At 40.6% G+C, this 11859-nt stretch overlaps 1 pseudogene across 1 annotated transcript in view; it reads right to left on the reverse strand.

Annotated features, from left to right (window-relative positions):
- The window catches only part of LOC308609445 (lysosome-associated membrane glycoprotein 1-like), a 66697-nt pseudogene extending 55039 nt beyond the window's left edge, over nt 1-11658 (reverse strand). The window contains exon 1 of the transcript in view: nt 10841-11658. The product of the transcript in view is annotated as a lysosome-associated membrane glycoprotein 1-like (transcript). The remainder of the gene's footprint in view (nt 1-10840) is intronic.
- Nucleotides 11659-11859: the final 201 nt, after the last annotated feature.

Consider the following 11859-nt stretch of genomic DNA (forward strand, 5'->3'; position numbering starts at 1 on the left):
TTCTTTGGAGAAATATCTTCAAGCCCTTTGAACATTTTCAAATTATGCTGTTTGCTTGTTTGTTGTTGTTGTTGACTCATTGGAGTATTTTGGAAATTATTTGATAGGTGACTTGCAAGTATTTTCTCCCATTGTGTGGGTTACCTTTTCACTTTGTTGGTAGTGTCCTTTGATGAATAAATATTTTAATTTTGACTCTTTTTTTGGTGGTTACTTGTGTTTTTGGTGTCATTTTCAAAAATTATTGCTAAATCCAATGTCATGAAGCTTTTCCCCTATGTTTTCTAAGTTTTATGGCTTTTCACTCTTACATTTATGTCTTTGATCAACTTTGAGTTAATTTTTGTATATGATGTGTAGTAAGGGTTCAACTTCATTCTTTTGCATGTGTATATCATCTTCCCAACACAGTTTGTTGCAAAGACCTGTGCTTATCTTCATGTCTCTTTCCAAGTTGTGCTTTTTAAAGCACTGTAAGATGAAAACATTTATTCCTGCAGGCAAGTGATTTTTCTCTTTTTCCTTGTTATTCAGAAACTTTTAAATCAACTCTTTTTTTGAAGGTAAAATATATTTTTTTTATTTTTCTCATTCTTTTTTTGCAGATTATCTTTAAACTTTTTATTTTATATTGGAGTATAGTTGATTAACAATGTTCTGTTAGTTTCAGGTGTACAGCAAAGTGATTTAGTTATACATATACATGTATCTATTCTTTTTCAAATCATTTTCCCATTTTGGTCATTACATAACATTGCACAAATTTCCCAGTGCAATACAGTAGGTCCTTGTTGGTTATCTATTTTAAATATAGCAGTGTGTACATGTCAATCCAAAACTCCCTAACTATCCCTCCCCCCCATCCTTCCCCCTGGTAACCATAAGCACCTTCTCTAAGCCTGTGTGTCTGTTCCTGTTTTGTAAATAAGTTCATTTGTATCATTTTTTTAGATTCCACATATAAGCAGTATCATATCATATTTCTATTTCTTTATCTCACTTACTTAGAGATAAAGAGCTCAGTTGTGTACTAGTAAATTTTAGACATGGAATAAACCATCCTTCAATGACAAAACCAATTATTACCACAAATGCTAGTCTGATCTCTCAACTCTGTTTGCCACCATTGCCCCTAACACCGGGGTATTACAGAAGAAATGAGAGAAGAAGATGATGATATATCAATTGATAGGTAGGCAGGCAGGCAGGCTGAGAATAGGCACTTGTATCATTAATTAGCTTTGCCTTTACCATATATTAGTGAAGGGTCCTAAGTGGCATAGTTCTTCAGCCTATATAGTCTGAAGAGTAGACCTTGATGAGTAATAAAATAAATAAAATAGACATCATTTTTAGTTTTAAAATGCCTCTTTCTAACAAAAGGAAGCTTTTTTTTTTTTTGGAATTGTCGACTGTCACACAGAAAATCCTGTAGCTTTTGAGGACATACTTGTCATCGGGGCCTCTTTGCTGTCATACCATTTCTGCTTCCACTAGAAACAAAATATTTGGAGGAGGGTAGGGAGGTGAAATAGGCAGCAAGCCAGAGTTCAGTCAGCAGGACAGTAAGACATACAATGCTCAGAATGCCTAGGAAAATGCTACTGAAGTAGAGTGTGATCAATATTGGGCCTGAGGCACATGGCAAAGAGGAAAGATTCTGTAGATGAGTAGAAATGGTCCTGTGGATGATGGAGCAGTAGGAGGTGTCTGTCATGGATTTTGTCTTAGCAGGGGCTTAGCGGAGGGCTTTTTACTCTGAGAAACCAGTCCTGTGGCAGGCCAAGAGAATAGAAACTGTATTAAACTAGGAACAGTTAGGTATATATTTGAAAAAATAGAAATATATTTATTTAAAATCATTTCCTAATGCCAAAAGAGGCAGTGTACAGAGTGGCAGAAACCTACATATTGAACATTAAGGTCAGTAAGATAGGAATTCAATCTCAGTTCATCCTATAACCATGTGTAAGTTACTCTTTATCTCTAAAATGGTAAGAAGCATATTTAGAGTACAAATAAATAACCAAAGATAATAGATGTAAATTTCACTGTACAGTGCCTGGCCCGTAGATCAGTGGTGATTGACATTCACTGTTGTTGTGGTTTCCACACAAACAAGCAAGAGAATTCTGTCAGCATTATTACAAACAATGAATTGCATATGAACTGATCCTTTAAGTGTCGGTCACAACACAGCTTTAAGTGGATAAAGCAGTACAATGAAACCCATATTATATACAAGTACAGAAACAGGATCACCCTGAACTTGAAACAGAAGGCTGAAAATCGCTTTACAAAATACATATTAAGTAAAAATAGTACCCTTTTTTTTAGTATTTTAGTTAAAAGTGCCAGTTTTTAAGTGGCAGAATATAAAAATGCCAAAGGATAAGTCCAGTTGACTCTGTTATGCTTGAAGTTTGTGCTGTTCATCCCTCTATGAGTCATGCCTCTCTTGATTTTTAAAGCTTAGCTTAAGCATTTGAAATTTTCATGTTTTGGAGTACTTTTGTTTTAGATTTTTCTTCTATTGTTTTGAATCTCTTAATTGTGTCAGTATAGCCGTTAACTATCCTTCATCAGTTATAAGTGTTAAAACCCAAGGCTTTGACTTCATAAGGCCTAAATCAGAATAGAGAATGAAGAAAGCAAATGCCAGGATCTTAAAAACATTAAATGATAAAGGAGCCAGTGCCAATTTAGAAAAACGCTCTTATCCTTACTTTAGAGTTCTACTTTGGTAAATGTTAATATTTAACCAGTTAGCAACACTAACGCCACTATTTCAACAGTTAACCTTTCATGTATAGTAAACGTTGCAAGATGAACTTCATATTTGATAACGCAGACTTGGTTAAAAAAAAGTTTACAAGAAAGTACATCTCCATTTCAATACTAATTTAACTCAGGGAAAATGAATATAACCTCTTGCAATTGCTGTTGATATATAGTGGTGGAAAGTAATTTCAAGTGCTAAACTGTCTGATGCCCATCATGACTTCTGTTCATGCCAATGAGGTAAGCAATTAGGACAAAGAGGGCATTTCCTGAAAGGGCACTCCCAATGGCAACAGAACTCAGCATGGTATTTCCATTTCAGTAACATTTTTCAACAGATCCAAACTTGTTACCTTCAAACTTGAAAGCCTGGACCCATCCAAACTTTGAAAATGTTGACAGAAGGTGCATTTGTGACTTGAACATTTTCCTCAGGATTGCACTTAGGGAAATTGCCAGTGGTGGCTTGAAGACTCTCCGTGAGCCATTGGAAGCTTTAAAAGTGGAATTTCTTTTTTTTTTTTTTTTGACTATTTTTTTTTATTAGTTTCTGCTTTATAACAAAGTGAATCAGTCATACATATACATCTGTTCCCACATCCCTTCCCTCATGCATCTCCCTCCCTCCCACCCTCCCCATCCCACCCCTCCAGGCGGTCACAAAGCACCAAGCTGATCTCCCGGTGCCCTGCGGCTGCTTCCCACTATCTATCTACCTTACGTTTGGTAGTGTATATATGTCCATGCCTCTCTTTCGCTTTGTCACAGCTTCCCCTTCCCCCTCCCCATATCCTCAAGTCCATTCTCAAGTAGGTCTGTGTCTTTATTCCCGTTTTACCCCTAGGTTCTTCATGACATTTTTTTTTAAATTCCGTATATATGTGTTAGCATACAGTATTTGTCTTTCTCTTTCTGACTTACTTCACTCTGTATGACAGACTCTAGGTCTATCCACCTCATTACAAATAGCTCAGTTTCGTTTCTTTTTATGGCTGAGTAATATTCCATTGTATATATGTGCCACATCTTCTTTATCCATTCATCCGATGATGGACACTTAGGTTGTTTCCAGCTCCGGGCTATTGTGAATAGAGCTGCAATGAACATTTTGGTACATGTCTCTTTTTGAATTATGGATTTCTCAGGGTATATGCCCAGTAGTGGGATTGCTGGGTCATATGGTAGTGCTATTTTTAGTTTTTTAAGGAACCTCCATACTGTTCTCCATAGCGGCTGTACCAATTCACATCCCACCAGCAGTGCAAGAGTGTTCCCTTTTCTCCACACCCTCTCCAGCATTTATTGTTTCTAGATTTCTTGATGATGGCCATTCTGACTGGTGTGAGATGATATCTCATTGTAGTTTTCATTTGCATTTCTCTAATGATTAATGATGTTAAGCATTCTTTCATGTGTTTGTTGGCAGTCTGTATATCTTCTTTGGAGAAATGCCTATTTAAGTCTTCTGCCCATTTTTGGATTGGGTTGTTTGTTTTTTTGCTATTGAGCTGCATGAGCTGTTTATAAATTTTGGAGATTAATCCTTTGTCAGTTGCTTCATTTGTAAATATTTTCTCCCATTCTGAGGGTTGTCTTTTCGTCTAGTTTATGGTTTCCTTTGCTGTGCAGAAGCTTTGAAGTTTCATTAGGTCCCATTTGTTTATCTTTGTTTTTATTTCCATTTCTCTAGGAGGTGGGTCCAAAAGGATCTTGCTGTGATTTATGTCATAGAGTGTTCTACCTATGTTTTCCTCTAAGAGTTTGATAGTTTCTGGCCTTACATTTAAGTCTTTAATCCATTTTGAGCTTATTTTTGTGTATGGTGCTAGGGAATGATCTAATCTCAAAGTTTTACATGTCCCTGTCCAGTTTTCCCAGCACCACTTATTGAAGAGGCTGTCCTTTCTCCACTGTACATTCCTGCCTCCTTTATCAAAGATATGTTGGCCATATGTGTGTGGGTTTATCTCTGGGCTTTCTATCCTGATCCACTGATCTATCTTTCTGTTTTTATGCCAGTACCACACTGTCTTAATTACTGTAGCTTTGTAGTATAGTCTGAAGTCAGGGAGCCTGATTCCTCCAGCTCCGTTTTTCGTTCTCAAGATTGCTTTGGCTATTCGGGGTCTTTTGTTTTTCCAAACAAATTTTGAAATTTTTTGTTCTAGTTCTGTGAAAAATGCCAGTGGTAGTTTGATAGGGATTGCATTGAATCTGTAGATTGCTTTGGGTAGCAGAGTCATTTTCACAATATTGATTCTACCAATCCAGGAGCATGGTATATCTCTCCATCTATTTGTATCATCTTTAATTTCCTTCATCAGTGTCTTATAATTTTCTGCATACAGGTCTTTTGTCTCCTTAGGTAGGTTTATTCCTAGATATTTTATTCTTTTTGTTGCAGTGGTAAATGGGAGTGTTTTCTTGATTTCATTTTCAGGTTTTTCATCATTAGTGTACAGGAATGCCAGAGATTTCTGTACATTAATTTTGTATCCTGCTACTTTACCAAATTCATTGATTAGCTCTAGTAGTTTTTCGGTAGCATCTTTAGGATTCTCTATGTATAGTATCATGTCATCTGCAAACAGTGACAGCTTTACTTCTTCTTTTCCAATTTGGATTCCTTTTATTTCCTTTTCTTCTCTGATTGCTGTGGCTAAAACTTCCAAAACTATGTTGAATAAGAGTGGTGAGAGTGGGCATCCTTGTCTTGTTCCTGATCTTAGTGGAAATGGTTTCAGCTTTTCACCATTGAGGACAATGTTGGCTGTGGGTTTGTCATATATGGCCTTTATTATGTTGAGGAAAGTTCCCTCTATGCCTACTTTCTGCAGGGTTTTTATCATAAATGGGTGTTGAATTTTGTCGAAAGCTTTCTCTGCATCTATTGAGATGATCATATGGTTTTTCTCCTTCAACTTGTTAATATGGTGTATCACATTGATTGATTTGCGTATATTGAAGAAACCTTGCATTCCTGGAATAAACCCCACTTGATCATGGTGTATGATCCTTTTAATGTGCTGTTGGATTCTGTTTGCTAGTATTTTGTTGAGGATTTTTGCATCTATGTTCATCAGTGATATTGGCCTGTAGTTTTCTTTCTTTGTGACATCCTTGCCTGGTTTTGGTATCAAGGTGATGGTGGCCTTGTAGAATGAGTTTGGGAGTGTTCCTTCCTCTGATATTGTTTGGAAGAGTTTGAGAAGGATGGGTGTTAGCTCTTCTCTAAATGTTTGATAGAATTCGCCTGTGAAGCCATCTGGTCCTGGGCTTTTGTTTGATGGAAGATTTTTAATCACAGTTTCAATTTCAGTGCTTGTGATTGGTCTATTCATATTTTCTATTTCTTCCTGAGTCAGTCTTGGCAGGTTGTGCATTTCTAAGAATTTGTCCATTTCTTCCAGGTTGTCCATTTTATTGGCATAGCGTTGCTTATAGTAATCTCTCATGATCTTTTGTATTTCTGCAGTGTCAGTTGCTACTTCTCCTTTTTCATTTCTAATTCTATTGATTTGAGTCTTCTCCCTTCTTTTCTTGATGAGTCTGGCTAATGGTTTGTCAATTTTGTTTATCTTCTCAAAGAACCAGCTTTTAGTTTGGTTGATCTTTGCTATCGTTTCCTTCATTTCTTTTTCATTTATTTCTGATCTGATCTTTATGATTTCTTTCCTTCTGCTAACTTTGGGTTTTTTTGTTCTTCTTTCTCTAATTGCTTTAGGTGCAGGGTCAGGTTGTTTACTCGAAATGTTTCCTGTTTCTTAAGGTGGGATTGTATTGCTCTAAACTTCCCCCTTAGAACTGCTTTTGCTGCGTCCCATAGGTTTTGGGTCGTCGTGTCTCCATTGTCATTTGTTTCTAGGTATTTTTTAATTTCCTCTTTGATTTCTTCAGTGATCACTTCGTTATTGAGTAGTGTATTGTTTAGCCTCCATGTGTTTGTATTTTTTACAGATCTTTTCCTGTAATTGATGTCTAGTCTCATAGCATTGTGGTCGGAAAAGATACTTGATACAATTTCAATTTTCTTAAATTTACCAAGGCTTGATTTGTGACCCAAGATATGATCTATCCTGGAGAATGTTCCATGAGCACTTGAGAAAAATGTGTATTCTGTTGTTTTTGGATGGAATGTCCTATAAATATCAACTAAGTCCATCTTGTTTAATGTATCATTTAAAGCTTGTGTTTCCTTATTTATTTTCATTTTGGATGATCTGTCCATTGATGAAAGTGGGGTGTTAAACTCCCCTACTATGATTGTGTTACTGTCGATTTCCCCTTTTATGGCTGTTAGTATTTGCCTTATGTATTGAGGTGCTCCTATGTTGGGTGCATAAATATTTACAATTGTTATATCTTCTTCTTGGATCGATCCCTTTATCGTTATGTAGTGTCCTTCTTTGTCTCTTCTAATAGTCTTTATTTTAAAGTCTATTTTGTCTGATATAAGAATTGCTACTCCAGCTTTCTTTTGATTTCCATTTGCATGGAATATCTTTTTCCATCCCCTTACTTTCAGTCTGTATGTGTCTCTAGGTCTGAAGTGGGTCTCTTGTAGACAGCATATATATGGGTCTTGTTTTTGTATCCATTCAGCCACTCTGTGTCTTTTGGTGGGAGCATTTAGTCCATTTACATTTAAGGTAATTATTGATATGTATGTTCCTATTCCCATTTCCTTAATTGCTTTGGGTTCGTTATTGTAGGTATATTCCTTCTGTTGTGTTTCTTGCCTAGAGAAGTTCCTTTAGCATTTGTTGTAAAGCTGGTTTGGTGGTGCTGAACTCTCTCAGCTTTTGCTTGTCTCTAAAGGTTTTAATTTCTCCATCAAATCTGAATGAGATCCTTGCTGGGTAGAGTAATCTTGGTTGCAGTTTTCCCTCTTTCATCACTTTAATTATGTCCTGCCACTCCCTTCTGGCTTGTAGAGTTTCTGCTGAGAGATCAGCTGTTAACCTGATGGGGATTCCCTTGTGTGTTATTTGTTGTTTTTCCCTTGCTGCTTTTAATATGATTTCTTTGTGTTTAATTTTTGACAGTTTGATTAATATGTGTCTTGGCGTGTTTCTCCTTGGATTTATTCTGTATGGGACTCTCTGTGCCTCCTGGACTTGATTAACTATTTCCTTTCCCATATTAGGGAAGTTTTCAACTATAATCTCTTCAAATATTTTCTCAGTCCCTTTCTTTTTCTCTTCTTCTTCTAGAACCCCTATAATTCGAATGTTGGTGTGTTTAATGTTGTCCCAGAGGTCTCTGAGACTCTCCTCTGTTCTTTTCATTCTTTTTTCTTTATTTTGCTCTGAATCACTTATTTCCACTATTTTATCTTCCACCTCACTTATCCGTTCTTCTGCCTCAGTTATTCTGCTATTGATCCCATCTAGAGTATTTTTCATTTCATTTATTGTGTTTTTAATCGATGCTTGATTCATCTTTAGTTCTTCTAGGTCCTTGTTAACTGTTTCTTGCATTTTGTCTATTCTATTTCCAAGATTATGGATCTTGGAAATAGAATCTTGGATCAGCTTTACTATCATTATTCTGAATTCTTTTTCAGGTAGACTGCCTATTACCTCTTCATTTGTTAGGTCTGGTAGGTTTTTTTCTTGCTCCTTCACCTGCTGTGTGTTTTTCTGTCTTCTCATTTTGCTTATGTTACTGTGTTTGGGGTCTCCTTTTTGCAGGCTGCAGATTCATAGTTCCCGTTGTTTTTGGTGTCTGTCCCCAGTGGCTAAGGTTGTTTCAGTAGGTTGTGTAGGCTTCCTGGTGGGGGGGACTAGTGCCTGTGTTCTGGTGGTTGAGGCTCGATCTTGTCTTTCTGGTGGACAGGTCCACGTCTGGTGGTGTGTTTTGGGGTGCCTATGGCCTTATTATGTTTTTAGGTAGCCTCTCTGCTAATGGGTGGGGTTGTGTTCCTGCCTTGCTTGGCATAGGGTGACCAGCACTGTAGCTTGCTGGTCGTTGACTGAAGCTGGGTGCTGGTGTTGAGATGGAGATCTCTGGGAGATTTTCGCTGCTTGATATTATGTGGAGCTGGGAGGTCTCTTGTGGACCCGTGTCCTGAAGTTGGCTCTCCCACTTCAGAGGCACAGCACTGACTCCTGGCTGCAGCACCAAGAGCCTTTCATCTACCCGGCTCAGAATAACAGGGAGAAAAAGTAGAAAGAAAGAATTAGTAGAAGAAAGAAAGAGAGAGGGAAAGAAAGGAAGAAGGGACGAAAGGAAGGAAGGATGGAAGAAAGAAAGAAAGGAGGGAGGGAGGAAGGATGGAAAGAAAGAAGGAAAGAAAGGAGGGAGGGAGGGAGGAATGAAAGCAAAAGGAAGAGTGAATGGAAGAAGGGAGGGAGGGAGGGAGGAAGGAAAGAAAGAAAGACAGGAGGGAGGGAGGGAGGAAGGAAAGAAAAAGAAAGTGGAAAGAAGAAGGGTGAGAGGGAGGGAGGGAGGAAAGAAAAAGAAAGAAGGAAAGGAGGAGCGGAGGGAGGGAGGGAGGAAGGGAAGGTAGGAAAAAAAGAAAGAGCAGGTAAAGTAAAATAGAATAAAGTATGAAATATAGTAGAGTTATTAAAATTAAAAAGTAATTATTGAAAAACAAACGGACCGATAGAACCCTGGGACATATGGTGGAAGCAAAGCTATACAGAGAGAATCTTACACAGAAAATTACACATACACATTCACAAAAAGAGAGCAGGGGGAAAAATCAAAAATCTTGCTCTCCAAGTCCACCTCCTCAATTTGGGATAATTCGTTGTAAAAAGAGGAAAAAGGCGAGAAGTCTGAAATCTTGCTCCCTAAGTCCACCTCCTTAATTTGGGATAATTCGTTGTAAAAAGAGGAAAAGGGGGGAAAGTCTTAAATCTTGTCCTCAAAGTCCACTTCCTCAATTTGGGATGATTCGCTGTCCATTCATGCACTCCACAGACGCAGGGCACATCAAATGGACCGTGGAGCTTTAATCCGCTGCCTCTGAGGCTGCACAGAGAGATTTCCCTGTCTCTGCTCTCACAGCTCCCGGGTCTCAGCCTTGGACCTGGCCCCGCCTCTGCGCGTAGGTCGCCGGAGGGCGTCCGTTCTTCGCTCAGACAGGACGGGTTTAAAGGAGCCGCTGATTCGGGGGCTCTGGCTCACTCAGGCAGAGGGGAGGGAGGGGGGCGCAGTGTGGGGCGGGCCTGCGGCGGCAGAGGCCGGCGTGACGTTGCAGCAGCCCGTGGCGCTCCGTGCGCTTTTCCGGGAAAGCCGTCCCCGGGTCCCGGGACCCCGGCAGTGGCGGGGTGCACAGGCCCCCCGGAAGGCGGGGCGGACAGTGACCCGCGCTCCACACAGGCCCGGCGGCGGCGGCGGCGGCGGCGGCGGCGTCCCACGCCCGTCTCCGAGATCCGCGCCTTACCCGCGGCTCGTGCCTGTCTCCGGCGCTTCCCCAAGCAGCCCTCTTAATGCCCTCTCCTCAGGCACCAGGAAACAAAAGGGAAAAAAGTCTCTTGCCTCTTCGGCAGCTCCAGACCCTTTCCCCGGACTCCCTCCGGGCTAGCCGTGGTGCACTAACCCCTTCAGGCTCTCTTCCTGCCGCCAGCCCCAGTCCTCTCCCTGCGCTCCAACTGAAAGCCAATACCCGAGCCTCAGCTCCCAGCCCCGCCCGCCCCGGCGGCCGAGCAGACAAGCCTCTCGGGCTGGTGTGTGCCTGAGGGCACCGGTCCTCTGTGCCAGAATCTCTCTGCTTTGCCCTCCGCACCCCTGTTGCTGTGCTCTCCTCCGCTACTCCGAAGCTTTCCCCCTCCGCCACCTGCAGTCTCCGCCCGCAAAGGGGCTTGTAGTGTGCAGAAACCTTCCCTCCTTCACGGCTCCCTCCCACTGGTGCAGGTCCCGTCCCTATCCTATTGTCTCTGTTTATTCTTTTTTTCTTTTGCCCTACCCAGGTATGTGGGGAGTTTCTTGCCTTTTGGGGGGTCTGAGGTCTTCTGTCAGCGTTCAGTAGGTGTTCTGTAGGAGTTGTTCCACGTGTAGATGAATTTCTGATGTATCTGTGGGGAGGAAGGTGATCTCCGCGTCTTACTCTTCTGCCATCTTCCTCCGGGCCGCCTAAAAGTGGAATTTCTGATGCCATATGGAGTTGGATTTAACTGGATTCCTTGTAGGAAAAACAGGCTAGAAGTTGCATCTATTCCAACACTGAAGACAGGAGGAGTCACAGTTTCGCTGAGGAGTTCCAGTGTCACTAAATGAGAATTATAGCTCAGTGCCTTTATTTGGATTGATATTAAATGCCCTTGTCACAACTGCCTTATAGCTTTTCTCATAGGTGATAATCATTCGTCAGCCCATGGTATAAGCAGACCAGTTCCATTTGTGCTATACATAGTGTACTTCTAAGCAGGTGGACTTTCTGGGGAACTGGTAGGCTTAGGCCTTGGGGCTGTTATTGGGAAAGTCTCTACTTACAGAATATTTCTTCCTTGTTGAAGTTATTTGAAAGGTATTCCTGGATAGTTCCTTCATAGAGTTTAATAGTTACATTGTGTGTATCTGGTTGCCTCTGACATGTCTCTATTTTTCATCTATGTCTGCCTTGATGTCAGGTATAGATTCCACAATCTTGATTCCTTTTGCCCTTGCATTGGGAGAAATACTTGTGTCTGACAAGTTATAACCAAAACTGAACAGTTGGACACTGTAAGGTGTTGCATTCTTTGTGGAATCGAAGGTCAGTGTATATCCTTCAAAAGCAGTCACTGTACTCACGTCAGAAGCTTTCTCTTAACCACAGTGGCTACTATTCAGTACTTCTGCATTAGGTGGTAGATTAAAGGTCACATTTTTGTCATCAATTTTGTGTAATATTTCCTCAAGAAAGCAGCTTGAGAAGTCGTCCATTGTGCAAGGTGCTCAGTAACCGCTTTTCATCTAAAACACTGCAGATGTACTGTGCCTCGGTCATGAAAGCAGCAGCATGAGCAGTTACCCCTCCAAATACCACCCAGGGCTGCCAGGGACAGGAAGGGTTGGAACAGGAGGCCCAGGTGGGTTTCCACTGCACCTCCACCATCTGCCAGGATCTCTGGTGTATCTGCCTAC

This window comes from Mesoplodon bidens, assembly GCF_964165515.1.
Source record: "Mesoplodon bidens genome assembly, chromosome: X".
In the NCBI taxonomy this organism is placed as follows: Eukaryota; Metazoa; Chordata; class Mammalia; order Artiodactyla; family Ziphiidae; genus Mesoplodon; species Mesoplodon bidens.